The sequence below is a fragment of the Triturus cristatus genome, chromosome 12 (assembly GCF_964204655.1).
Source record: "Triturus cristatus chromosome 12, aTriCri1.1, whole genome shotgun sequence".
Classification (NCBI taxonomy): domain Eukaryota; kingdom Metazoa; phylum Chordata; class Amphibia; order Caudata; family Salamandridae; genus Triturus; species Triturus cristatus.
This window is the reverse complement of record NC_140595.1, coordinates 66,808,942-66,834,506: the sequence shown is the minus strand read 5'-3', so window position 1 is coordinate 66,834,506 and position 25,565 is coordinate 66,808,942. Positions and strand designations below refer to the sequence as shown.

At 48.1% G+C, this 25,565-nt stretch overlaps 1 protein-coding gene across 6 annotated transcripts in view; it reads right to left on the bottom strand.

Moving 5' to 3' along the window:
- Positions 1–25,565, bottom strand: part of ACER1 (alkaline ceramidase 1) — a 163,436-nt gene that overhangs the window by 116,916 nt on the left and 20,955 nt on the right. The window contains exon 1 of one of the 6 annotated variants that reach the window (XM_085638649.1): positions 16,413–16,518. The exons of 4 other annotated variants lie outside the window; for them this stretch is intronic. The gene's annotated coding sequence lies outside the window, so the exon portion shown is untranslated. Of the gene's footprint in view, positions 1–16,412; positions 16,519–25,565 lie in introns of those variants that run through there. One more of the 6 variants, XM_085638646.1, reaches the window with a different exon arrangement.

The window sequence follows — 25,565 nt, the reverse complement described above, 5'->3', positions numbered from 1 at the left end:
AAAAAGCCAATGCATTTCAACTTTTCTTCAAAATACCAAAACATTTTTAATAGGTTTTGGCGTTTGAAACATGCAGTATTGCCTAAAACAAATCTCTGAATTTGAAGCGTTTTTTGTAATGCTACTTTTTGTTTATTTTGTATACCAATGGAAACAAGATCGATAAGGGGCCACCTTAACACGGCGACACATTTACCAATTTCGAAATATAGCTATCTGTTTGCATTTGCAGGTCTTTCTTTTATGTTTTTTCCAAGAACTATACTTACACGCAGCCCGCGTTAAGAACTAGACCGCGTTAACTCTACTGAATTTTTATGGCGGCCATGTTGGTTGCCTCATGCAGCAATACATACGCAGCATAGCCTATGGGTAAAAGTGTGCCTGGGGTCGAGACGGAGCACGCGTACACATTTGCAGGCAAACGTTCTTTGGGATCCCAGCAAACAGCACAGAGTTGTTTATCGGAGGGAAATATTTCTAGGACAGACGTGTTTGGTTTCCACCACGCTGTGTTTGTGTACACGGTGCCTCACTGATAACAGCGAGCAAGAAGAGCAGGGAACAGAAATGTCCCGCAGCGTCCAACATCCGCAGGACCCGGCAGCTCACACGGCTCCGTTTGTAGAAGAGCCGAAAGTTAAAACCAAGAATCCATTTCAATTAGGGACAGCCTAAAACTCGATAGCAAGTACTTACTGTGTCTTGTCCCTACTGTAAAATCAGTGTCAGAGCATGCCGTCTCCAAGTCCCAGGCTAAACGCACGGCTGCATATAGATCCTGTGCATTAGGTTGTTTCCATTGCAGTGCCTCCCCGGCCCTCTCTGACTTCAGTTTGGAGAACTGCCCTGGTTGCCTCATGCAGCGATACATACGCAGCATAGCCTATGGGTAAAAGTGTGCCTGAGGTTGAGACGGAGCACGCGTACACATTTGTGGAGAAAAGAAAACCCCAGTCTAATTTTCAGGCAGAACCCGTGAAAAGGAAAGGTTGACCTGCTTCGACAGAGGTGAGTTGAAATTCCGATGCGGATATCTGCTTTCTCGGAGGTCACTTGAAAACGGAAAGGGCCATCAGAGGGTATTAGCTGGCAGGCCTTTTATTTCATCGGTGTGTTTCGCTCTGCCGTCTGTCCCGTTCTTGAAAGGAATGAGTGTTTTTCGTGTTAAAATGATATGTACCATTTGGTTTATGCTGAATAATGTATCAATTGTTGGGAAAGAAAGAGGACTCATTTACACACATGCCTTTAGAGGTGATAATTGTTACAGTTTGAACAAGCACACCACTGCCTTTCTCCGAGGCGAAGCAGAAATGCCTCGGAGAAACGCAGTGTCGTTTTCGGATTCGGGGGCGTGTTTTGCTGTTATCTCCTCTTGCCATTGGCTGGAGGAGATAATTAGACTTTCTGCAAAAAACACGCCCCCGATCCGAAAAGGACGGGGCCTGATCGGAGTGACGGGACCTCTTCTCCAATGGCTGGCCAGCATTGAAGAGGCCAGCCAATAGAGAACAGGGGAGAAGAGGGGCGGGTTCAAGCCCCTCTTCTCCAAGTCATTAAATCTCGGATCGAGACTGCGCAAGCGCAGCCTTCGAGCCGAGACCTAAAAAGGAGACCAACTGAAAGTGAGGGAAAGGGAGGCGGGAGATGCGAGCAGAGCAAGGCTGGGCGAGAAGGGAAGGTTTGAATGCTTTTAGTAGAGGGGAATGCGAGGGGCAGAGGAGTGGATGCTGAATGAAACTGACGAAAACATGACTGTTGTGTTTGTATATCCCACTCTTGTAAATTTTATTCTAATACACTTACTCTTACATCGACTCTTACATCAAGTACAATCTGTAAGCTAATGCAGGAAGGGCCCAACCGAGTGTCGTTATATTTGTACACTTCCAAAAATGCAGTCTAAACCTAATTTTGAGTAATCTGTGGGTAACACCTTTCGTAATGCACAAAAAGTGACTGCAGCAGAGCGTCTCATTGCGTCTGTGGTCTAATGTAATATGTGGACGCTGTTTGCATTCCAATTTGGATTAATCTGTGGTTAACAACTGATCTAATGTACAACGAGTGACTGTGGCAGAGCGTCTCATTGCGTGTGTGGTGTAATGTAATATTTGGACGCAGTTTGCATGCACATTTGAATTCTTAGAAAATGGAGAGAGATGCGACCAGACCATCAAAAGGATGGGGTACAAGGGAGGGATGGAATCCTTGTAGCAGAGGGGAATGCAAGGGCCAAAGGAGTGGATGATGAATGAAACAGACGAAAAGGAGACCGAATGAAAGCGAGTAAAAGGGAGGAAGGAGATGCGAGCAGAGCAAGGCTGTGCGAGAAGGGAAGTGTGGAATGCTTGGATCAGAGTGGAATGCGAAGGCCAGAGGAATGTATGCTGAATTAAACTGACGAAAAGGAGACAGAATGAAAGTGAGGGAAAGGGAGGAGAGAGATGCAAGCAGAGCTGCGCAAGGCTGGGCGAAAACGGGAGGAGTGAAATGCTTGGAGCGGAGCTAAATGAAACTGACGAAAAGGAGACCGAATGAAAGAGAGGGAAAGGGAGGAGGGAGATGCGAGCAGAGCAGTACAATAAACAATGCAGAAGGATGTCACCATGTGCCTTGCGCTCGGCTGGCGCCTCGGGCATGTTTACTACAAACACATGGGAATGCAAAGGCATTAATTCACCCGGATGGCTCTGTGTGCCTCCAAGCCCTGTGGCGCCTGTTGTCTGTTTCCAGAGCGAATTAAAGATTCAAGCACCCGAGAATGCGTGAGACATTCTGCTAGTATCTTATGTGTTGTCTTAAAAATCTGACCAATGTCCAATTTCTAAAACATCCTTAAAAAAGCATGACAGTGTTGTGTTTGTATATCCCACTCTTGTTGTAAATTTTATTCTAATACACTTACTCTTACATCGACTCTTACATCAAGTACAATCTGTAAGCTAATGCACGAAGGGCCCAACCGAGTGTCGTTATATTTGTACACTTCCAAAAATGCAATCTAAACCTAATTTTGAGTAATCTGTGGGTAACACCTTTCGTAATGCACAAAAAGCGACTGCAGCAGAGCGTCTCATTGCGTCTGTGGTCTAATGTAAAATGTGGACGCTGTTTGCATTCCAATTTGGATTAATCTGTGGTTAACAACTGATCTAATTTACAACAATTGCGTGTGTGGTATAATGTAATATCTGGACGGAGTTTGCATGCACATTTGGATTCTTAGGAAATGGAGAGAGATGCGACCTGACCCTCAAAAAGATAGAGTCCAAGGGAGGGTTGGAATGCTTGGAGCAGAGGGGAATGCAAGGGCCAAAGGAGCGGCTGATGAATGAAAGTAACGAAAAAGGAAACTGACTGAAAGCGAGTGAAAGGGAGGAGGGAGATGCGAGCAGAGCAAGGCTGGGCGAAAGGGAAGGTTTGAATGCTTTTAGTAGAGGGGAATGCGAGGGGCAGAGGAGCGGATGCTGAATGAAACTGACGAAAAGGAGCGGATGATGAATGAAAATAACGACAAGACAAGCCCTGCGGAGAAGGGAAGGTTTGAATGTTTTTAGTAGAGGGGAATGCGAGGGGCAGAGGAGCGGATGCTGAATGAAACTGACGAAAAGGAGTGGATGATGAATAAAAATAACGACAAGACAAGCCCAGCGGAGCGTGGCGCGCGCGCTTGGCGGGGGCGGGGGAGCGCATTCCAGGCGGGTAAGCGGACCCTTTGAAGTACAATGCCAAACGGATTGCATGGCGGCACGAAGCACGTGATTGTGCGCGTGCTCGCCATGCAATCCGCTTTTGGGAGCACTTTTGGGAGCCCCTTACTATAGTCTCGCCTAGCGCTCGCTTACGCGATAGCTAGGCGAGACCTAAAAAGGAGGTCTCTTAGAAAAGCTGTAACCCACTGACCCATTTACATTATAGGCACTTTGTGATCTGCATGGTACACGTTCTTTGAAGCAGGCATATTAACGCTCTGTGCTATTTTATGATCAATAAAAACCTCAACTGGACAAAACTCTGCTCTCTCTCCAGTAAGAACATTAATCACCGGAGTTATCTTGACATTTTTATTATTGCCTGGAAATTGCTGGAGGCAAGGAACGCAGCAGCAGGTGCTTCTAAAACCAAAATAAACTTGCAAACACTGCGCCCCCTGAAGTCAGCACCTGGTGCAGTGGCATCGGTTCCACCGCCCGAGAGCGCCAGCCCTGAGGCAGTGTGAGGTGGTGGACGAAAAGACTCTGGATGTGGAACCAAGACTAGACTTCCTTGACCTTCAACAACTCTGAGGTTCAGGAATGCCATTGGGACCCACTGGATACACACACTATGGAAGGAGTTTTGTTAAAGCCTTCACCGCTTTCCAGTCCTGGAGAAAACAAGCATTTGGAATGCAAAAGGTCTGGCATTTGAGAGAGTTAGAGCTTTTGGCATTGTAAATGACAATGTCCTTTACGTATGTGTTTTGGTTTGAAGTGGAGTGGGTGTATGTGGAGTGAAATTATGTGGGTTAAATTGGAATTGTATGGGGTGGAATTGAGTGGGGTGTAGTGTATTAAAATTATGTTGTAAGGTGAATAGATAGCGGTGAGAGCTGCACAGACTAGATAGAAAGGAAGATAGGGAGGGATAAGTATTTTGTGCTCGAAGTGGTGGATGAACTTCAGACAGAGGAGCAGAAAGAGTGTGTGAGAGAGTAAGAAGGGGAGAGCAGGCTACAGAGGCATTTGAGGGGGCGCCCATGTATGCAGAAAACACCCTACAACATGAGTGTGGGTTTGAGGGACAGAAACCTTGAAAAGGCACAGGAAAGAAACTGTGCTCGAAGACAATCATATAAGAGAGGTAGGAAGAGTGCATGAGAGAAAGGGGTTAGAGAGAGTAAGAGAAGGAGGGATGAGTGGGATTAGTAGCTAGAGGTATGGGGTGAGAGGTGAACCATTGCACATCATGAAGAGGTACAGCAAGGTAGCATGTGTGAGCAGGTATTATAGAGAGGAGAGAGGGAGTGTGAGGGAGGGATGCGAGGGGGCAGTGGGATTGCGAGATGTGAGGGTTAATGGTAGTGTCAGGGGGAGAAGAGAGGGGTAGTGGTTGTGTGGGATATAGATGAAGGGTTTGTGGAAATGCAAGGGAAAGATGGGTTGTATTGGAACGGTTTGTTGTGAAATTGTGTGGCATGGAATTGTGTAGTGGAAATAAGTGGCACTGTGTGCTGTGGAATTATGTGGATAGTAATTATATGGTATTGAGTGTACTGGAATTATTTAGAGTGACACTGTGGTATGGAGTTTATTATGTGGAATGGTATTGGTGTTGTGGAGTGGCGCGTTGTGGAGTTGCATTATGTGGTGTGCTGTTAAATTTTGTGGCATAATGTGGAAATCTGTGGTGTGTATTGCAGGTATGTGTTGTGTTGCAGGTTGCCTTGTAGGTAACACCAGGAAAGTCAGAGAGGGCAAAAATTAGGTAACATAGAGTTTGGAGGAATGGAAATTTAAATCTACTCTAACCGTATACAGAGACATTAGGAACATTCAAAACTGTCTGCAGGGAAACCCTAACTAAGGAAACAGGTCATTAAACTGGCTCAGGAGAGAGAAACAATATAAAGGTACAGCGGTGCATTAAATGAAATGAGAAGCCAACACTTGGAGAGCACAGGAAACAGTTTGGAATCTGCAAAGACCAGTACTAGAGTGACATATTTAAGGTCTTCTAATATGTACCATCATCATAACCCAATACCGCCACTTACAGTGGTTTGATACAGCACAACTACACCCAGTACTAGAAGCATTAGTGCACTCAATGAGCATCTGAATTATAGTGGGGGTAAAGAATAATGAAAAAAAATGTGGCAGCAGTAGCCATGATATGCACAAACAAAACAGCGCAGGCATGCTCATGTGAAGACTGACATACTCATGGATAGTTTAAAAAAACAAAGAATGTATATTACTAGCACTGCAGAGCAAAGAGAACAATACGGGACACACAGGAAGACTAATGATCATGATAAAGATTAACAGTCTAGTTTGGTTCGATAATGGCATGCTCAGATATGTGTATACAGTAACATCACGGGACAGGAAACTGATGCGGTCAACCTAAAAAATAAGAGCGATGGAGTGGTAAGTTGTTGCGAGTTTAAAGTCGTTGAGGTAGCCTGCTCCTAGGGTTCCATCAGTACACTTCGAAAATTAACTCGTGAGACGCGTAATGCTGCTATGATTCTGTTGTGGGTGTGAATTATCTTAGCTAGGAAGAACGATAGGATGGTAATAGCCCGGTCTAGCGAAAAGCAGATCATATTTGTGAGATATGTCTGTTGGATAAGCATTGTATGTTGCCTTTCATGAGGTAGCTGTTAAAGCAAACATGCCATTTCAAAACATTGCATTTACTTAGACTAGCATTAGGCTATTTTTCCTCTGTCTTTAATGTTCGGCCCTCTGTTCTGCTGTCCCAATAACAGATGCTGTGCTGCCGTTCCATGTATTATATAGAAGCGCTAAGCTGCCAACTAGAGTTTTTGTCTCAGCCGCAATGCAGCTGCACCAGCGTTAGGAATTGGTCTGTCTTTGTGTGAGGTGCTTGCTCCTATGTTTATCTTCCTTTGGTGGTACTGACCCTGCTGTAGGCCTCATTGTTTTAGCGACACATGCTTTCTTGCTAAGTCAGTGTATATTCAAGGTCGGATTGGGATAGGAAATAGTCCTGGGCACAAAATAAAGTTGTGACATTGGTGAATTAAATGGCTAAAAAGGTAAATTGGGTTTTTAAATCGGGGCAATTTTGAAATTATAAAGATACGCTGTATATATAATATGCAAGGTATGGACAACTGCAATGGTTGTGATAATATCGGGGAAATCAACAGTTAATACAGGCCCAGCAGACTTTAAAACAGGTCTACAAACAGCCCAAAAATGGCCTATACTCTGATCTGTCAAACCAGTCCTTCTGGCACTGCCTGATTGCCTTATCGGTCAGTCAATCTTGTGTATATCCGAATCACCCATTGTGATGTTGTTCTGGTTTTGTTTTGCGACGAGCTGTGCTACCGTATGTGTTTTACTGTACATGTGTTTAAATGCCAGATGGTATCCAGCTGTCCAGTATGATAGTGGCAGGCGTCAAGGTGCTACTTTTGTGTTTTATTGCCTGCCTGTCATGTGCTGCAGTCCCCGAATTTTAGTGTCAAGTTTTTCTATACTTGTGTTAGAATACCAGGAGCTGTAATTTTGTCCATGGGACTTCAATTTCAGACATGAATCCATCCATACACCACAGCATAGTTTAAATCCAGCAAGATTCAATGTATGCACGGGAAGAGGTTTATTCTGGGATGTGCGCATCATGTATATTGGGTGCACTTTAAAACACTTTACTTTACACAGTCTCACAAATCAGAACTCTAGAAGAAGGCTGCCTTTCACTCAAAAAAGTGCAATCATGTTTGCATGTATTTTTTAAACATGATTCATTTTCTGGACTCCAGAAAAACAAAAACACATATTGAAGGGCAAGGGAAGGAGAAAGCAGACAGCTGCATAAGTGAATGCAGTGTTCATACCCGAAGGGACCTGGATTCATTTAATTTGCGGTATTAGTTTTCTGCTAGACATGAAACACAGAGAAGACAAATAAATATCCATTAAATGTGAGCTAAGGCAGAGAAACACACAAGGTCTGAGAAGGCAAAGAGACACGACCGTAGAGGAGGGAGGGAAGAGGGGGCGAGCATACAATAAAATATTCCACGTCCGGTAGTAGATGATGAAGAGGGGGCAGCTGTAAAAGAGAGAACAGCCCAAAGCGAGGGAAAGGCGAGCGTGTGTTTTGGTGTTTTCCCACGGTAGTTTGCATGGAGGTGAGGCGTTTATAAAACCCATAAAACTGTGCAAAGACTGCAAAACAAAATTCCACAAAACCTACCCAGCTCAACATATTTGTGGAAAATTAGCAAATTAACTTTGTAAACAAAATTTCTCACATGGCGGGGTTACTTACGTCCCTCGAGAATGTTTTTCCCTTCACGGTTTCCATATTTAAGCATGGCCAGTCCTTGAAGCATGCGCGGGGCTGCCCGGGAGAGTCAGAGTTGTGGGCTGCAGCTACCAGCAATGGGGCAGTGTTACCGATGCAGAGAAGTAAATGCCTGCAGTGTGTGTTAATAACTCCAATGCTTGATTTTATAGGATAGAAATAACGAGCAATGCAGGATAGCTACCTTACTGCCGGATCTTAAAATCAAGCCATTTGTGTTTGGTTTGACTGAGGGAAGGGTTTTCTATGGCCAGCCATCACCCTGTTCAGTGGAAGGAGAGCAGTTCGGCCATCAGAAACGCTGCCTGAAAAGCACAAGCGGAGCTTCTGAAGCAAGAAAGTGTTTATTTTCTGCAAGGCTCGAAAATATCTTCTCTGTGAGGCCAGCGAGAGTACAACGAATGAGCTAAACAAGTTAACACATGCAGCTGCGCATTCCCAAACAGCTGAAATAAATAAAAAGAATATCGTGCAAAGCGGGTGAATAAATTAAAAGAGCATTGCATCCGTGACGCGTGTGCCATGAGGGACGTGCTTGAGCACAATGAAGCGTGGTGGCCATGAATTGGCACCCATATGAGCGTGAAATCAAAAAATGCCGAATAACCAGCAAACAACATTCCAACAAGCGCTCGCCATTGCGGAAAGGCAGCCGCTTGTTTATATTTGCATCGGGCTTTCACTTTAAGTGAAAGCGCGATGCAAAAATAAACGCGCGGCTGCCTTTAACAATGACGAGTGAAAGAAAATAGTGCTCACCCACCAGATAAAGCCCACCGTGTAATCTCCGCAAGTACACGATCGAGTCTGGATGGGCTGTCGCAGAAGGAGACAGGACGGTAACAAATAAGCCTCACTTTCAATCGGAGGCCAGCGTTTACCATAAAGTATGACGCCAGCCAATGAAAATTATGGGCATTGCTTCAAGTCCCCTTCCGAAATCATCTGGATCACAATAAGCCTCGCAGAGCGAGGAGCACATGCGCGCTCCAGCGCTAGGTCTGCGAGACCTAAAAATGGATTAGAAGTACAAACAAATGACAGAATGCTTTTCACTGTGGTCCTCATCGAATTATCTAACAATTCAGAAGGATTAACACAGTAAGAGACTGAAATGTGTGCCAACTGATCTTGTGATAATGATATGCAAGACATTACTCACCACCTCATTAAGTGATGCCCACGTAACTAGACAAGGCACGTGCATGAAACAAGCTTCTCGGATACAGTTTACCTGCCTATGGTGGTAAATGATATATCACTGGTGCCTTCTTATTATCAGATGGGCGTTGAAGACAAGGCTTCAGGTAAGCAGGCTGGTTGACGAGAAGTTCTATTATCCTGATCCAAAAACACGGATATACACTGAGGGATGGGTGGATTGTTCCTTTCGAATAAATGCACATTCAAGTCTTGGCGTGAAAGAGCACCAGGCCCTTCATGAAGATGGGATGGCAGATATAAAAAGAGAGCTTGAATATAGAGTACGAAAGGCCCAACAGGAGACTTTGGTGGCATAGAGCAGAGGGAATATCTCTGAAACTATCCTGTGGGGGATGATCAGTAAGAAAGGAGAGCACATGCACAGGTTAAAATACTGTCTTGTAAATGCTCATTAATGACAATCCAAATCCATGGACCATAACAGAGCCATACTAGTCCTTTACCCTTCACTCCATCTCGCCTTCCACATAACTAAGCCTACTCACATCCTCGAGAAAAACTTGAATCGCATCATGCCAGCATCTCTTATATTTTCCTGCCTCTAACCTACTGCATAGACTCGACTCAAATTTTTTTCAGCCCAAAGAACCCCAGACAAAGGACACCTGAACCATGAGGACCATCTTCAGGCCCTTAAAAATCTTTTTCATCGAAGATCTCCGAATGTTCAACCACTCAAAAAGCAACTAATATTGACACTGTCCTTGACAATCTCATTTTCACCTCAAGGCAATCAGCTGCTCCCTCCAACAACAAGGAAGGTCAAACCAAACCCAACGCACCCTGGTGTACATACATACATACAATACCTCCGCACCGACTGGTGGATAACAAGCAGTCAAGATTACCTTACACCCCCCTCGCGAAGACCTCCCAGCTCTCTAGACTCCAAGCCACACCCAGAAGCATGGGCAGTCAGTCTGATTTCTATGTCAAGGCAGCCTCTAAAGCTTACAAGGAGAATGCAGGATTATTCAACATACAAACCTTGGAACCCACCTCCCACACCTGTCCTCTCATACTCTACTGAACACACCTTTCACATGAAACTCTTTGCCAATGAAATAAATACTATGGGCCACACTGTCCTCTTCAGTAACTACAATGATTATCTAGTCTCTCGCCATTTAGTTTCACCCCAGGGAACAAATTCCAAACCAGTACTTAATCTGTAAAAAAAAAAAAATATGTGCCAGGCCCTTGTCAAAAGGCTACTGCAGCTTGCACCACCCATTGCCTCCACTAGATCTGCCAGGTCAACGATAGTTCCATTGTTTGCGTTTCAGGCTGTATGATAGCGCCATGATACCTGCAAGGTGAACACTGCGCTTTACAAATGTCTGTTTATGGTAATTATGTTAATATTAATAATCTCAAATAACCATCACCCTCATACAAGTGTGACTATTCAGAGTTTAAATATACATCAAAGATGACTAATACATGTCACGGGTGGCAGGCATTATTGATTTTAATGTACATTTCATTATTTAGTAACTGTTGCTGTGCTCCTCACAAAATTAGACAAACTGCACCACCAAGTGACAGGCTGTTATAAGAGCCGGTGCTGACAATAAGGTGCCAGTGCCAAGCACCAGAAACCACCAGCTCAAATTAAGCACTACTGCAGACCCTCTCTATCAACGACCTAGTTACCATATTACAATCAATCGATGCAACTTCATATGTAGGCAACACATTTATTTCCCTTCTTATCACTTTCCTGGTTGGCTGCTCTGACTCAATGTCTAGACATCAAAATGGCTTAGTCCACACAGGCACATTCCCATCCTCCTGGAAATCTGGCAAAATATTTCCACTATTCCAAAACCCCATCCCTGGGGCAGGGCAGATGACAGCATATAGTGTGCAGCCCGTAGATGTGTACCCCAGGTCACATCTACATTAATGTGTATGTTCGGTCCTTCAGTCTTGGCAGTAGAGACTCCTATATCCTAACGGTGACAGAGTTGCATCAGGTAGCATGTTTCCCATAAAGATGACCCTAAATTTGCATTGAGGCAGAAATCACTGTGGCACACTTTTTTCCATGTTCTGGCCAAAAAAATGTAATGTGCCCTTTTTCTGAAACTCCCATGATTTCAGAGGAGGAGTCTGATTAGAACTGTTATCTTGCCTAAATTAGTTGTTGAAATCTATAGCTTCTGGAAGCAGGGTTTCAATGTTTGGGCTGCGGTTAAAATCATTCAGTACTCAGAGGATGTTCCTAATCTATCTCCCTCTGGCTCTTCCTCTCACTTGTTCTCTTTTGCCAGAAGCACTAAGGTTACTTCTGTCAGGTCATTCGCAATCGCTGAAGGTGTCCTTAAGTAAGAGGAGTACAGCAGGCGGTGAAAGCTCGGGTTGAAACTTTAGGAGCATGCTGTTTGTGGGACATGCAGGAAGGTAGGCAATTGACAGAGAGATAGCTAATCTGAAAGTCTCTAACCGTGGCATACCTAACATACTACAGAAACCCTTGCCAAATAAACCTAAATATTTGGAAGCGGCCCATGGCCAAAGCAAATCTAAGCTGGTAAAAATAGGTTTTGAAAAACCCCAGTTTGGGACCCAATCTTCTACTGGCAGCCAGGTATCTGACACTTTCTGAGTGCACACAGAGTAGACATGGTGGCATGCCCAAGTATCCCCCATACTAAAAAAACCTAATGCGGATAGGACTGACCTCAACTATTTTCGACCTATCTCCAACATACCCACCCTTGCGAAACTCCTTGAAAAATGCGTTCAATTCCAACTCTGTGCTCACATTGAGAACTACCAGCTCTTGGACCAACATCAATCTGGCTTTCGGAAGGGGCATAGCACTGAATCGGCACTCATTCTTGTGATTGATGACATTCTAAAGATTCTCGATCAAAATGAATCCTGCCTCCTGATCCTTCTTGACCTCTCCTCTGCCTTCTACACGGTCAACCATGACAACCTCTTAACCATCCTGCAAAACAGGATGGGTTTTGGAGGTCAGGTGTTACAGTGGTTCTCGTCCTTCCTCCATCACAGATCGCAAAGAGTCAAGGCAAATCACTCTCTCTCCAAGCCCTCGCCTGTTCTCATGGGGGTCCCCCAAGGATCCGCTTTATCCCCTATCCTGTTCAACCTTTTCTTGGAACCATTAGCTAATGCACTGAACTCCATGGATATTCATTTCCACATGTATGCCGATGACACACAACTCTACTTGAAAATTTCATCCCCTGAAAACCTAATATCACTCAACTCCATCCTGACGTTTACTCAAAATTGGCTAACTGTGAACCATCTCCTGCTCAACACCTCAAAAACAGAATTCTTGCTCGTCTCCCCTCTGAATTACACCCCCAACCTTGACCTCGGGATGAGTCACCTCACTGCGTTCAACTGCACTCCGCTCATCGTAAACTCTGCCAAATCTCTAGGAGTCACCTTAGACAAGAACCTGAATATGAAAAATCATATCAGCAACACATGTAAAGGAGCAAACCACTTGATAAGGACATTAAGAAACATCAAACCTTTCCTTCCACTTAAGGAGTTCAAGCAGGTGGTTCAAGCGCTTGTCCTACCGAGGCTAGATTACGGCAGTGCTACCCTTTGTGGCCTGCCCAAATACACTCTGGCTCCGCTAAGGGCCTCACTGAATGCTGCTGCGAGATTGGTTACAGGCACCAAACGCAATGAGCGCATTTCGCCAGTCCTAAAATCTCTAAATTGGCTCCCCTATGAAGCACGAATCCAGCTAAAAATTGCCACGATGACACACAAAGCTATCCACTTCAAGACGCCCAGGTATCTGGCGCAAAAACTTGAACTATCTTGTGGTGTAAGAGACTCTAGAAGCGCTACTACCTTACTCTTGAAACCACCTATCCTTAACAAAAAAAGAACCTCTAACAGAGCCTTCTCTGGCGCGGCTCCTAAGATATGGAACTCTCTTCCTCCAGAAATACGCAGAATCACCAGAACAACTGTGTTCAAGCTGGAAGTCAAAAGATTCCTGTTGAATAAACTCCTCCATTAATTGGACTAAACCCTGGGCCCGTTGACATTGTTCTCTCTTCCTTGTCGTTACACTGTACTGTGCTTAACATATCTTCCATGTGAAGTCTCGTGCACTTTATGATTCTTTTGTGTATTTTACTTGCGATTGTTACGTTATTAGCCTTTCTGTTCTAATGTGATTGTTAAGCGCTCTGATATCCCTTGGGATCTTGTTCGCGCTATATAAATAAATAAATAAATGCCAACAAACCTCTTTGAAAAGGACTGGACTCTCCTGGGCAGCTCAAAGGACTCTGTGGCGGGGGTGACCCAACATATGTGTGATGGAAGAAAACGAGGGATGCGTTATCTGCATGTAAGTTGGGGTTTGCACTTTATCGTTATCCAAATCTTTCACCTCATCATCCGCCATGATTGAGCCCCCGGTTAATGACAAATAAAACATACTATAGGGTCTCTCATGTTCAGTCATACAGCACTAGGCAAGACCTAATGAAGTAGGAAATCCTCTATTTAATGACTGAAGAGTAATTATAAAGCGCGCCAATGCTCTTACAGGTTGTCCTGGCACTGATACTGGAGGAAGGGTAAGATCCTGGTAAGATCAGAGTTTTGGGTAGCTTTCGGAAGAGCAAATCGTTGATCAAACTGTGTAACCCCCCTGCTACCAGGAAGTCAGTTCACTATTTGGTAACCATTAACCGCCCAAGAACTGAGCCCCATTGGAACTCTAAAATGGCCGTGCCAAATTTTCCCTCTGCCCGGAAGTAAAAGCTGCAATACCAGCAGTGCTTTAAGTGGGAGGGGACTGTCAGGTACCGAGTACCTGCACTTCGTGATTTTGAAATGAAGAGTACCTGCATTTTTTAGCGAGAGTGCAATACGTTTAATGGGCGAGCACAAGCTCTTCTCAGGAGCAAATAGGTAATCTTAGATAGTGAGTACTTACTCTTCTAAATATCCATTTTGAGGCCTAGGTTCAAGCAAATGCTTACAAAGCTCACATAGATACGAAAGGCTGAATGAGAACATGTCTCGCCATATGCTCAACCAGATCATATCCCCAAGATTTCCTACACCAAGACTAGCGGATCGAGGGGTTGAGCCTTCTCTGCGCTGTCAGCTCAACCGCGGAATCTCATCCCTCCACATATTATATTCCGCAGACAGAATCTTAAGAACTGCACCTAACCCATATTTCATTCTTAAATCACACTCTGTTAAGATAAACAAGAGGAAAGAACCTCCCAAAAATACAAAGAGCTGGCAAATTATCAAAATCTGCCCCTGCCCTCGTGGAGAAATGGCACAACACAAAGTACATTTGAGAAGCAGGTAAGAAGACAGTGTGTACATGGGAACTAAGACCTTCTACAGGTGGAACGCTTAGCTGTGGACTTGCAAACCCCTCAAACCAGTGGGTCGTAACCTGTGGTCCGGCAGCTCCTGGTGTCAGTGAAAGCTACACAGGGAGTCTGTGAACCCTTAGAAAATGTAATATTAACAGATCAAAAAAGTGTGTGGAAATAAAGAAGCACAATGTAAATACAACATTTTAATGTTAAGTAAATGTGGAGGAATTTGAAAGTGGAGGCTAAAAATTAATAGTATCCTCAGATTGATTTGTGGGAGCAGTGGAAGTGCATTAAACAGATTATGGTATGGACAATGAGTGGCCTCAATTGAATTTGGAAAAGCTTCAGCCTTCCTACAAAAAATGTCATTTTTTTTTATATCTGTTCATTAATGAAATAAAATCTTTCATAATTTGTGTATTTGTTTTATGAATTCTTCTTTGTGAATTGTTTTGTGGGTCAAATCATTTAAAATGCTTTTGCGCCCCAACTTCCATTAATGACTCAGCGGGGGATCCCCAGATTCCAATAATGATTCAGTGACGGTCCCCGAGTTCGAGTAATGAGTATTTGAGGGGTCCACAGTTGCAGCACGCCCCTAGTAACATAACACAAGAGACATATCTTGTAAACGACATGATCATTCGAGGTGGATCTTAGCGATGAGCAAAAATAACAGCTACAAATGGTAACCAAAGTAAAGGGTCCTCTTTTAACAACCTTGCACGAAATGGTAGAGATGATTGGCTGAGCAGACCCAATGGGATGCTTGCTTTTGACAATGAGGCCAAACACAGATCCCTGCGGTGGATGCACAACCCACTGGATCCCCTTTAGTTAGCCAGATCACCCAGGGAAGATTCTACCTGTCCCTCCTTCAGGTTTTTAACTGCTCCTGCATACTTGCCACAAAGATGCACCGCCTTCATTGGTCCACAGATAGTACCTCACTACCCTGGAGGCTAGTCTGTGCTCCAGAAACACTACACTTAATTATTACATTAATGGTCTCCCGCACGGGGATCATGAGAGAAAACATGGTCTTTAGTCAACCAGCTCACACCTTTCCTCAGCACGGTTCAGAGGTCGGCCCTGCCTCTGATGAGCTTGTAAGCGCCATATAAATCCAAAAACAGATGAGTTTTAAGCGCTATGTAAATCCAAATATAGATGAGCTTGTAAGCGTTAAATAAATCCAATAACGGATGAGCTTGTAAACTCTATATACATCCAATTACAGATGAGATTGTAAGCGCTATATGTATCCAAATACAGATGTGCTTGTAAGTAAGCGCTATATAAATCCAATTACAGATGAGATTGTAAGCGCTAGATGTATCCAAATACAGATGTGCTTGTAAGCGCTATATAAATCCAATTACAGATGATCTTGTAAAAAGCTACAATTCATGACTGAGTACTTGTGAGGACTGCTTCCGTGCACAACTCACTGCTTCAGAGGCACCGCACCGCACCGAGTCCCAGAAATGTTGTGAAAAATAAAACCAAACATCTTATTAAGGGTTTGGTGGACAGCTATTTGAGAAATCGACATTAATTCATCTGCTTTCCCTGAAGAAGCTTCACGTCAGTTCACGCTTCTATGCAAAGGCTCAGATTACACAAATACGTCCTGAAAACAGCAAGTGAGAAATGGCATTTGAACTTGAAATCATTAGTCAGGGAAAGTGAAATCTCTCCCTGTGCTAAAGTGCTTGACAACGATTCTGAGCAGGCAGGGCGGCGGCTGAGTGACAAGCAGAAACGGGCACTTACCTGTGCTTGCAGCCGGCGCTCTGCTTGCCCCGGAGTGGCAGGAGGTGTGCAGCACACATGCACTGCTTTGCCCGAGAAGCCTCGCCTCACTCCTGCTCTCACGTGTGATCTCACAGGAGGCAGCCGGGCAAAGTCCCACAGGCGTGTGCGACAACGCCTTACGGCTGGCACCTGCAGGGACCAGGGACAAACAGAAGAGGCAGGTGGGGCGGGGAGGGGACCAGATGACGGGTCTGATGGCTCAGTGGTCTGGGCCTGTGCTTAACCTCATGGCCACAGGTTCAAATCCCAGCGGGTCTTCTCAGCTTTTCATCCTTCTGAGGTTGATAAAATGAGTACCTGATTCAGGTGCAAATTGCGCACCTCATCATTGTTGTACCCGCGCTAACAGTATTTAGCATGCACATAGGTTGCAATCAGCCCTCAGTGGTGGTATTAAGTTAATGTGCGAGGCACCTCCAGAACTATCATCATGCCGGGGTCCAGTGTGTGACGGACTCAGCACCACCTCAGATCTACCACCCTCCTATATGGGCACACCACGTTTACAGCTGTGCGCTGGCTTTATGTCATGTGTGAAGCCTTCTCCCGATCTTGACGTTTTAACCAACATAACTTTGCATCCATGGAGTTTGTATTTTCGCTCTTAAAATCTCAGATTCTAAGTACCGTTGGGTCACGGCTCGATGAAGGCATCACACAGGACATGGGCCTTCAGGCACACTCACTGTACCTCCGTCAGATAGGGTAAGTCTATGGAAACGCCATTCTCCGATCTCGGGCATTCAATGAGAAGCCTAGGGCATTCTGGGAGCTGTAGTCTTTGCTAACATCGACTGACCCAACTGGACTAAGGTATCAGAATACTAGGGTTTCTAAAATGAAGGGAAAGCCCAGCATGCATGTCTTAAACTGGGGATTTGTAAATTGTGTTTAGGGCACCCATTTTCTCTAAACTAACAAGCAAATTTCCTGTTTAGCAGACCCTGCAAACATTTGGCTAATGAGGAATAATTAAAGATAGAGTTGAGATTAATGAGCCTCTTCTCGGCAGCGGGGTGGCGTCAATAGAAACACATCTGCGCACCGGAGGCCTTTGTAGGTGCTCAATCCGCAGGGAGAGCCACCTTGTGCAATGCTCCACCACAGGGACAGGATGGTGGAGAAGAAGCACTTCCTCTAGAAGTGGGATCTTTTTCCATTACCACCCAATTCTAAATCAAGTCCTCTGATTCTTCTGCAGTGGTCTTGCCAGAATGTCCCAAGAAGCAGTAGTTGGAAAGAGATTCCACAATCTCAGTGCATAGCACCTCAGTATGCATGATCCAAAATGGCCGCCTCTAAACCTTATAACGAGCTCTCGCTCATCATCTCCATCACCACTGCTGCTGGGTACCAATTTCTGAGCATCTCGAACATATGTCCACACAGGGGTAGCCTTTGAAAGTGGTGGGGCGAGCTAAGTGCCCCACTGCTTCCGCAAAACCGAAATGAAACAACCCCTTCCCCCAAAAGCCCAAAATAAATCTACCCCTCCTTCCAGAACCAAATAAAACAACAAACATTATGCAACATAAACACAATCTAAAGCACTACACTGACATGCATTACACGAACATTTGTAATAAATAAAATAAAATTAAATGGTACTTACTCATGGGCTGCGCGTCCTCAGAGTTTTACTGCAGTCTGTGGCACAAAGAGCTCCCCTAACCAATCCAGGTGCTGCTCTCATGCCATTAACCAGCATGAGAGAAGCGCCAGGATTGTATATAACAGGTTGGCTGGATGCTCCTTCAGGCCCTGGAGGCCTGTGCTTGCTCTCCACCCAGCTGTCTAAGACAGCTCGGGTGAGAGAGCTTCAAAGTGCTCATCTCAGGCCTGCCGCAATAAGACAGCTGGTCAAACTGACATGTGCACTTGGGAGTGTCTGGTCAGCCATTGCTACAGGTCTCCATGCTGTCAATCAGCAGCAGATGACTAACTATGCATTTCGCCTGGGTCAGGGACACGCTGGCAGGAGCGCATTGGCGAAAAATAAAATCGCAATTAAATCATTTCAATGGCATTTAATTTTCCCATTTATGCACAGCTCACAAAGTACAGTGGGGCGACGCTCCTCCACCCTCATGAAGAAACTACCATTTTGTCTACACCTTCCTTTCGTAAACAATCAGATGTCTGATCAATAGCGCGGTCGCGTGCAAACGTGATGACTTTCGAGAACTTCACACAAATGCCCTTTGCTCATATGCAAAAATGTATCAGTCTGGTTATCCACACATTTTTCACCTTCCTTTATGAACATCCATGCCATGTTGGCTTGGCGTCAAGTAAAAACAGGACATTTCACCACACTGTCTCTTCAAAAACCTCCACAAACCCTACTATTGCCCGGTCACTCTACGTCCCTTTAGGTGCCATTTCTTTGAAGAACCAACAACTCTTTGATTCTTTGAGCAAACATTTAAAACATTTTATGCACATTTTATAAAAATAAGACATAGAAAACCGTGGTTAAAAAAAAAAATCTTTTAGAGTTTTATATAGCGCAAACTAGACCCAGAGATATCGGGTATCAGAGCGCTTTACATAGCACCAGTTTCATTACACAAGGACACATTCATTTTTGGTAGGCACGGGGAGATTAAGTGATTTGCTCAGAATCACAAGATGTTAAGGGTTGTTGCCGAGAGGCGAACACGGTTCCCCAGCTTTGACGTCGACCGCTCTAGCCGTAAGGCTACATCCTCTGCAATTGCTCAAAGAAATCAATGAACAGATATATATGAAGTGATCATCTTAAAATGACTATAAAATAGGAGACTGAGAGGAGCCTAGCGCGCAACCAAGATGGCCGCGTAGGTGCGAGGCTCCCGAGGACCTCCGCGACCTCCTGAATTAATCCTGGCGATATCCTGTCCTTGTTGAGGGGACTGTGTTGGGGAACCGGAGCTGAGGCGCCACCCGTTTTTTGGGCTCGAATCGGACCCCGGACGCCGGTGGGAGCATCGATCGAAGGTTGTGGCCTTCTCCTCGCCGGCCCCCCGGATTGGAGTAGTGGGGCGATCCGGGGACAAAGTGAATAACAGCGGCGAACGGGGCTGGGCGACTGGCGTACCCCGCACTTTCACTTTCGCTTTTGCGCCCTCCTAGCTCTCAAGCGGGGTCGGACTGCGGAGCGGGGTGTGGTGGTGTGGCCTTGTCCAGGAGCCCGGCTGACCCGCCGGCGGTGGGTTGACCCGCGGTTCGGTGGTCGCCCCTGCCCCCCCCCTGGCACCCGTGACTTGGTATAGCGGCCCGTTTGGGGTGCTTGGCACGACGGTGGCAGAGCCAGCATGTCCACCAAACAAGACGGCGACCGGGCGAAGGTGAAGACGACCCGCCGTGGCACGGCGCACCAGGCCAACAGTATGGACCGCTACACGCTTCAGAAGGGTTCTCCGGAGACATCGCGTGCATCCCCGGTGGGCCCGACGGAGGCATCCGCTCATCCGGTGGATCTGACCCTCCGGGACGTCATGGGCGCCATCGCAGAGATGAAGGCCTCGGTGGACCAGCGTTTCGACACCTTAGCGCAAAAAATAGACTCGGTCCTGGTGGATGTGAGCCTTGTGAGGGCAGACTTGTCCAAAACAAACGACCGAGTCGACTCCCTGGCCCACACCACAACGAGCCTCACGACAGACGTGGTGGCCCTCCAGAAGGAGGTGCGCCGGCTTGGCCAGGCGAGCGCCCTGATGGACCGGCGACTGGAGGACTCCGAGGGTCGGGCCCGGAGGAATAATGTCCGTATTGTGGGGGTGCCGGAGGGACGAGAGGCAGAGGCGGCGGATCTTTTCGTGGAAGAGTTGATCCTGACCCACCTCCAGCCCCGGGGGCTGAGTAAGCTTTTTGCGGTGGAGCGTGCTCACCGGGTCCCCGGGGGCAGACCTAAGACTGGTGCCCCGCCGCGGCCTCTCATTGCCCGGATTTTTAATTTCCGGGACAGAGATGCTATCCTCCAGACCTCCAGACAACAGGGACCGGTCAAGCTTGACAACATGGAGGTACATTTCTACCCAGACTTTACCCCGGCGGTCCAGAAGCAGCGGCAGAGCTTTCTTGGTGTTAAACGTCGCCTAAGGGACCTGAACCTCAAGTACTCAATGCTCTTTCCAGCTAAGCTGAGGGTAGAGGTGGATGGTCGCACGCACTTCTTTGACCGGCCCGAGGCGGCTGGGGACTGGCTGGACACTCTGCCTGGAGATCGGGGCCGGGGGGGCGGGGGGGGGCGCGGCTGGCGAGGAGGGCCCGCCGGAGCAGAATTGAGGGGTGACTGCATAGGCCTTGCTCTGGACGTTGTTCCTTCACCATTTATTGATTGCGTATTTTCCCCTCCTATGGAGGTCGTGTGGGGTCTGTTGGGGGCTTCCCTCCTCCTCTGGGGGACTAGTTAGTATTTTAGCTATGGGGCGACAGGCACACTGCACTTTGGGGGGGCTGTCTGGGCTCATGCAGGGGTGCAGGGAGGGGGGAGTTTTGTTGGGACCGGGGGGTGGGGGGGGGGTGTTGTTTGTTAGCACCGCAGGGCAAACCCGCTACTATGTTGTTGTTTCTAGGATGCTCGATGGGGGACGACCGATTGTTTCGACGTATGATGGGGGGTAGGGATTTGGCTGTGTTGTCATGGAATGTTAACGGCCTGGGGGATAGGATTAAGCGTGGTGTGGTCCTGCAGTACTTAAAACGTATTTCACCAGATGTTGTCTTCCTGCAGGAGACGCACCTTATAGGTAACTCCTTTCATGCAATGAACCGGCGGGGATATCGTTTGGCGGCCCATTCTGGCTTCACCTCGGGCTCACGGGGGGTGGGTATTATGATCAAGAACTCGCTCCCGTTGGAGATTGATGAGGTGCGCCATGATGAGAGGGGACGCTACACGGTTCTGGTGGGAAGAATGGAGGGTAGAGTGTTTATCTTTATATCAGTGTACGTCCCGCCTGGGTTACAAGCCACCACATTTGCGGACCTGGGGCGCCTCCTTCTGGACCTTCCGAGTGGCCTGCTGGTGGTTGGAGGGGATTTTAATGCGGTAGCCTCTGGGTCTATGGATCGCCATCCCCCTAGGGACCTCCCCCGGGCACAGGCGTGGCTGCCCGGCCTTCTGGACACGCTGGGCCTGGTGGATTGCTGGCGATTAAAGCATCCTGCATTGCGACAGTACACCTTCCACTCGGGTGCCCATGGTAGCCTCTCGCGGCTTGATTACATCCTTGTCCCGGCGGCCCACGCAGGGAGGGTGGGGGAGGTGCGCCATCTGGCGCGGGGTATCTCAGACCACTCCCCATTGTTGTTGCATCTCGATGTCTTCCCGAGGGGGGATGGCAGGGTGGCCCCAATCAATGCATGGTATTTGCGCGACCCCACCATTCGTGCTGATTTGATCAAATCCCTACAGCGATATTTCGATGAGAATGTGGGGTCGGTCTCTTCGGCCATCTCCCTGTGGGAGGCTTTCAAGGTAGTCCTTAGAGGGGAGGCCCTCTCCTTTATCTCCCATGCCCGGCGGCGCGAGCGGGAGGAGGTGACCCGGGTAGAGGCCGAGATTGCAGAACTGGAGGGTGACCTGGGAAGCGGGGTAACAGACGACAAGTTGCATGTTCTACACCTAAAGCAGGCGGCCTATCGGGCCCTCGTCACGGAGGCGGCCAGGGGCCTCAGTAGAGAGCAGCAGGGGCGATTGTATGATGTGGGTGATAAGGCTGGCAAATTGATTGCGTGGTTGGATAAGAGGGAGAGAGCGAGCCGTGTGGTGCCTTTGATTGAGAGTGTTGATGGTGCGTGTGTCACTGAGCCGGAAGCCATTGTCTCCTGCTTCGCGGATTATTTCCGCGAAGTCTACTCCCCGGTTTCCCCCTGCTCGGAGGCAGACTCCCATGCCCTGCTTCGGGACATCGCACTGCCCTCCCTAACGGTGGAGGACAGGGATTCGCTGGACGCCCCTCCCACCTCGGACGAAATTGCCTTGGCTATTCGCTCGGTTGCATCCGGCAAGGCCATGGGCCCCAATGGTATTCCCATCGAGCTCTACAAGCTACGCCCGGATGTGTTGGCGCCCCACCTGCGCGCGATGTTCCTGGCGGCCCACTCGCGGGGTTCCCTCCCGCCGGACCAGCGTCTAGCCACAATTGTGGTGATCCACAAGGAGGGGAGGCCCCGTGAACGGGTCACATCCTATAGGCCGATTTCGCTTTTGAACGCGGAGCCCAAAATCCTCGCCAAGGTGTTGGCCAACAGGTTGGTTGGCGTGGTGGGCGATTTGGTCCACCAAGACCAATCTGGCTTTATACCGCACCGCAACACGGCGCTCAATCTGCGGCGCTTGCACGGGGTGCTCGCGCGTGTCCCATTTGTGCGGGAGCCGGCCATCTTGGCGTCCTTGGACGCCACCATGGCGTTTGATACGCTTGAATGGCCATACATCTGGGCGATGCTGGCAAAATTCGGGTTTGGCCCGGGTTTCATTAGCTGGGTCAAATTGCTATATTCGGGCCCATTGGCGCAGGTGGTAGTGAATGGGCGAGTCTCGGCCCCATTCGCGCTGGGGAGGGGTACGCGACAGGGCTGCCCCCTGTCGCCTCTCCTGTTTGCCCTGGCCCTGGAGCCCCTGGCGGAGTGGCTGCGGTGGCACCCTTCTATCCGTGGTCTCCGCTGGACCCCCGAGCATGAGGACCGTGTGTCCCTCTATGCTGACGATATCCTTCTGTATCTCGCCTCCCCGCGTAAATCACTGATCGTCCTGGTTTATGTTTTGCGTTCATTCGGTTGCAACTCAGGCCTGGTCATCAACTGGGCGAAATCCTGTGTATATGTGCTTTCCGGGGAGGCTCCGGCCCTACCACGGGACTGTCCGATCCAGATTGCCTCCCAAGGTTTTCGGTACCTGGGTATCTATATCACTCTTGACCCGGAGGCCCGCTATGAGCGGAATTTGTTACCCCCCCTCCGGCGTTTGAGGGAGGACGTGGTGCGCTGGCGGCGTCTGCCGCTCTCGCCGCTCGACGAGCGGCCTTGTTTAAAATGATGTCCCTGCCACGCTTCCTCTACGCCCTCCAGAATACTATGGACTTGGTCCCGGCACGCTATTTCCGTGAGGTGGAGGGCCTCCAGCGGCGCCTGTTCTGGGACGGGAGGCCGCGCATTGCTCTGGCTAAATTGACGCTCCCGTGGTACGATGGGGGGGTCGCCCTCCCTGACATTAAACGGTATTACTGGGCCTCCCAACTAGCTGCAATTAATCATGGCCTTTACGGGCCCGCCTTGAACCCGGCATTTGAGATGGATAAGATGCTCCTGCCCGGTGGCGATTACAATCGAGCGCTCTACGCTGGCGCGCCCGACTCCCGTTTGACGGGACCGACGCGTGTCATGGTGCGTGTCTGGCACGCGGCTAATGCAGCTATGGGGTGGAAGGACCGTTTGACCCGGGCGTCACCGCTGTATGCGTCTGAGAGGTTGGGCTCCCTGTGGACGTCGAAGGGCTTCGAGAAGTGGGACACGATCGGAATCAGCACGGTGGGAGATCTCTGGACGAGGGGGGGATTCAAAACTTTTGAGACGCTGCAGGCGGAGTTCCAGCTGCAGGGCAGTGAGTACTTTCGGTACCTACAGGTCCGCCATGCGCTGGGCTCCGTCTTCCCGGATGTCGCATCCATTCCGGAGTCTTCCCCCCTGGAGGACAGAGTCCTAGATGGCCATGTCCCGGACAGCACGATCTCCCTCATATACAAAAAACTGATCAACGATAGATCGTGCCTGCTTACTAGTCTCCGCGAGGCTTGGGTTGCCGACGGGCTGGAGCTGGACGATGAGGATTGGATTTCCGCGGTGGCCTCTCCGAAAGAGGTGGCCATCCCGGCTCGCCTTCGTTTCGTCCAGCTCAAGATCCTTCACCGGGTTTACGTGACGGGGCCAAGGCTTCTGCGTATGGGTTTTGCTGGTGACGGAATGTGTAAGCGTGGCTGTGGTGCGTTGGCGACTTTCATGCATATACTGTGGGAGTGCCCGAAGGTGGAGCGATTCTGGCGTGGTGTGCATGAGGTCCTGCGTGTGGTGACGCGTGTTGCGCTGCTGCCTGAAGCGAGGAGATGCTTGCTGAATGTATGGGAACCGAATGACTATTCGGTCCCGCAGACGCGGTGGGTGACTCTGGGATACATGATAGCCAAGCGCGACATTGCTCAATTGTGGGGATCCCAGAGGCCCCCTGCGGTGTCGGCCTGGAAAGAGCATATGGATTGGTGTATGTTTCGTGAAAAGGTGGTGTATGTGGCGAGAGGTAAGCCTGGGGCGTGGGTGAAACTCTGGGGCCCCTGGAACGCCTACCGCGGCGGTATTTGTGAGCCACCACTGCTACCGGCGGCCTCGCCTGCTCCGTCTCCCTAGATGGCCCCCCTCCCTCAGCCGCGGGCGCGCGGTCCCCCAGTCCCTGATCTATTCCCATTCCCCTCTCCAGAGTTCTGCTGCTGGTTTGGATCCCCCACTTATGGAGCACGTGCTGTTATTTTGGATCGCGGGTTGCCCTGCGGGTGTGGTTTTTTGGTGTTGTTTTGTTTCAAGAAAAGGGAACCGTACTGTGGGCTTGGAGCTGTGTGGCCTGCACCATTGATTACTCCTGTTTCACTGCTCTGCACTGCCTAGAGACTTTCACTGTATGTGTGCAATATGTTTTGTCATTCTAGCGGCCGGCCGGATGGTTGTAGGCCCATACCTGTAACTTTTACGAACTGCAATAAACGGTTTCAAAAAAAAAAAAAAAAAAAAAAAAAATAGGAGACTGAAATTCCTCCTGTCTCTAATTTCCTTATTACAGCAGAGATATGCCGACTTTAGTCAGCTGTAATAACGAATTGACATATCTGCTCATTTGCAGTAAGTTATTACCATAGCATGTGGCTACATCATGCCTACTGCCAGAGCCAGCAGCCAAGGTGAAAGGGAAGTCACAAAGGTTAATTACAGATGCAGATTAAACAACGAAAATGAAAACTGCCTTCATTCTTCTGACCTTTTTTTCTAAAAAGGAACAGTGGTCAACAGTAAGCTGCTATTTATGGCAACATGTTTATTTTTTGCTCACTGTAGGTTTTTACTAGAAAGATGGGATCT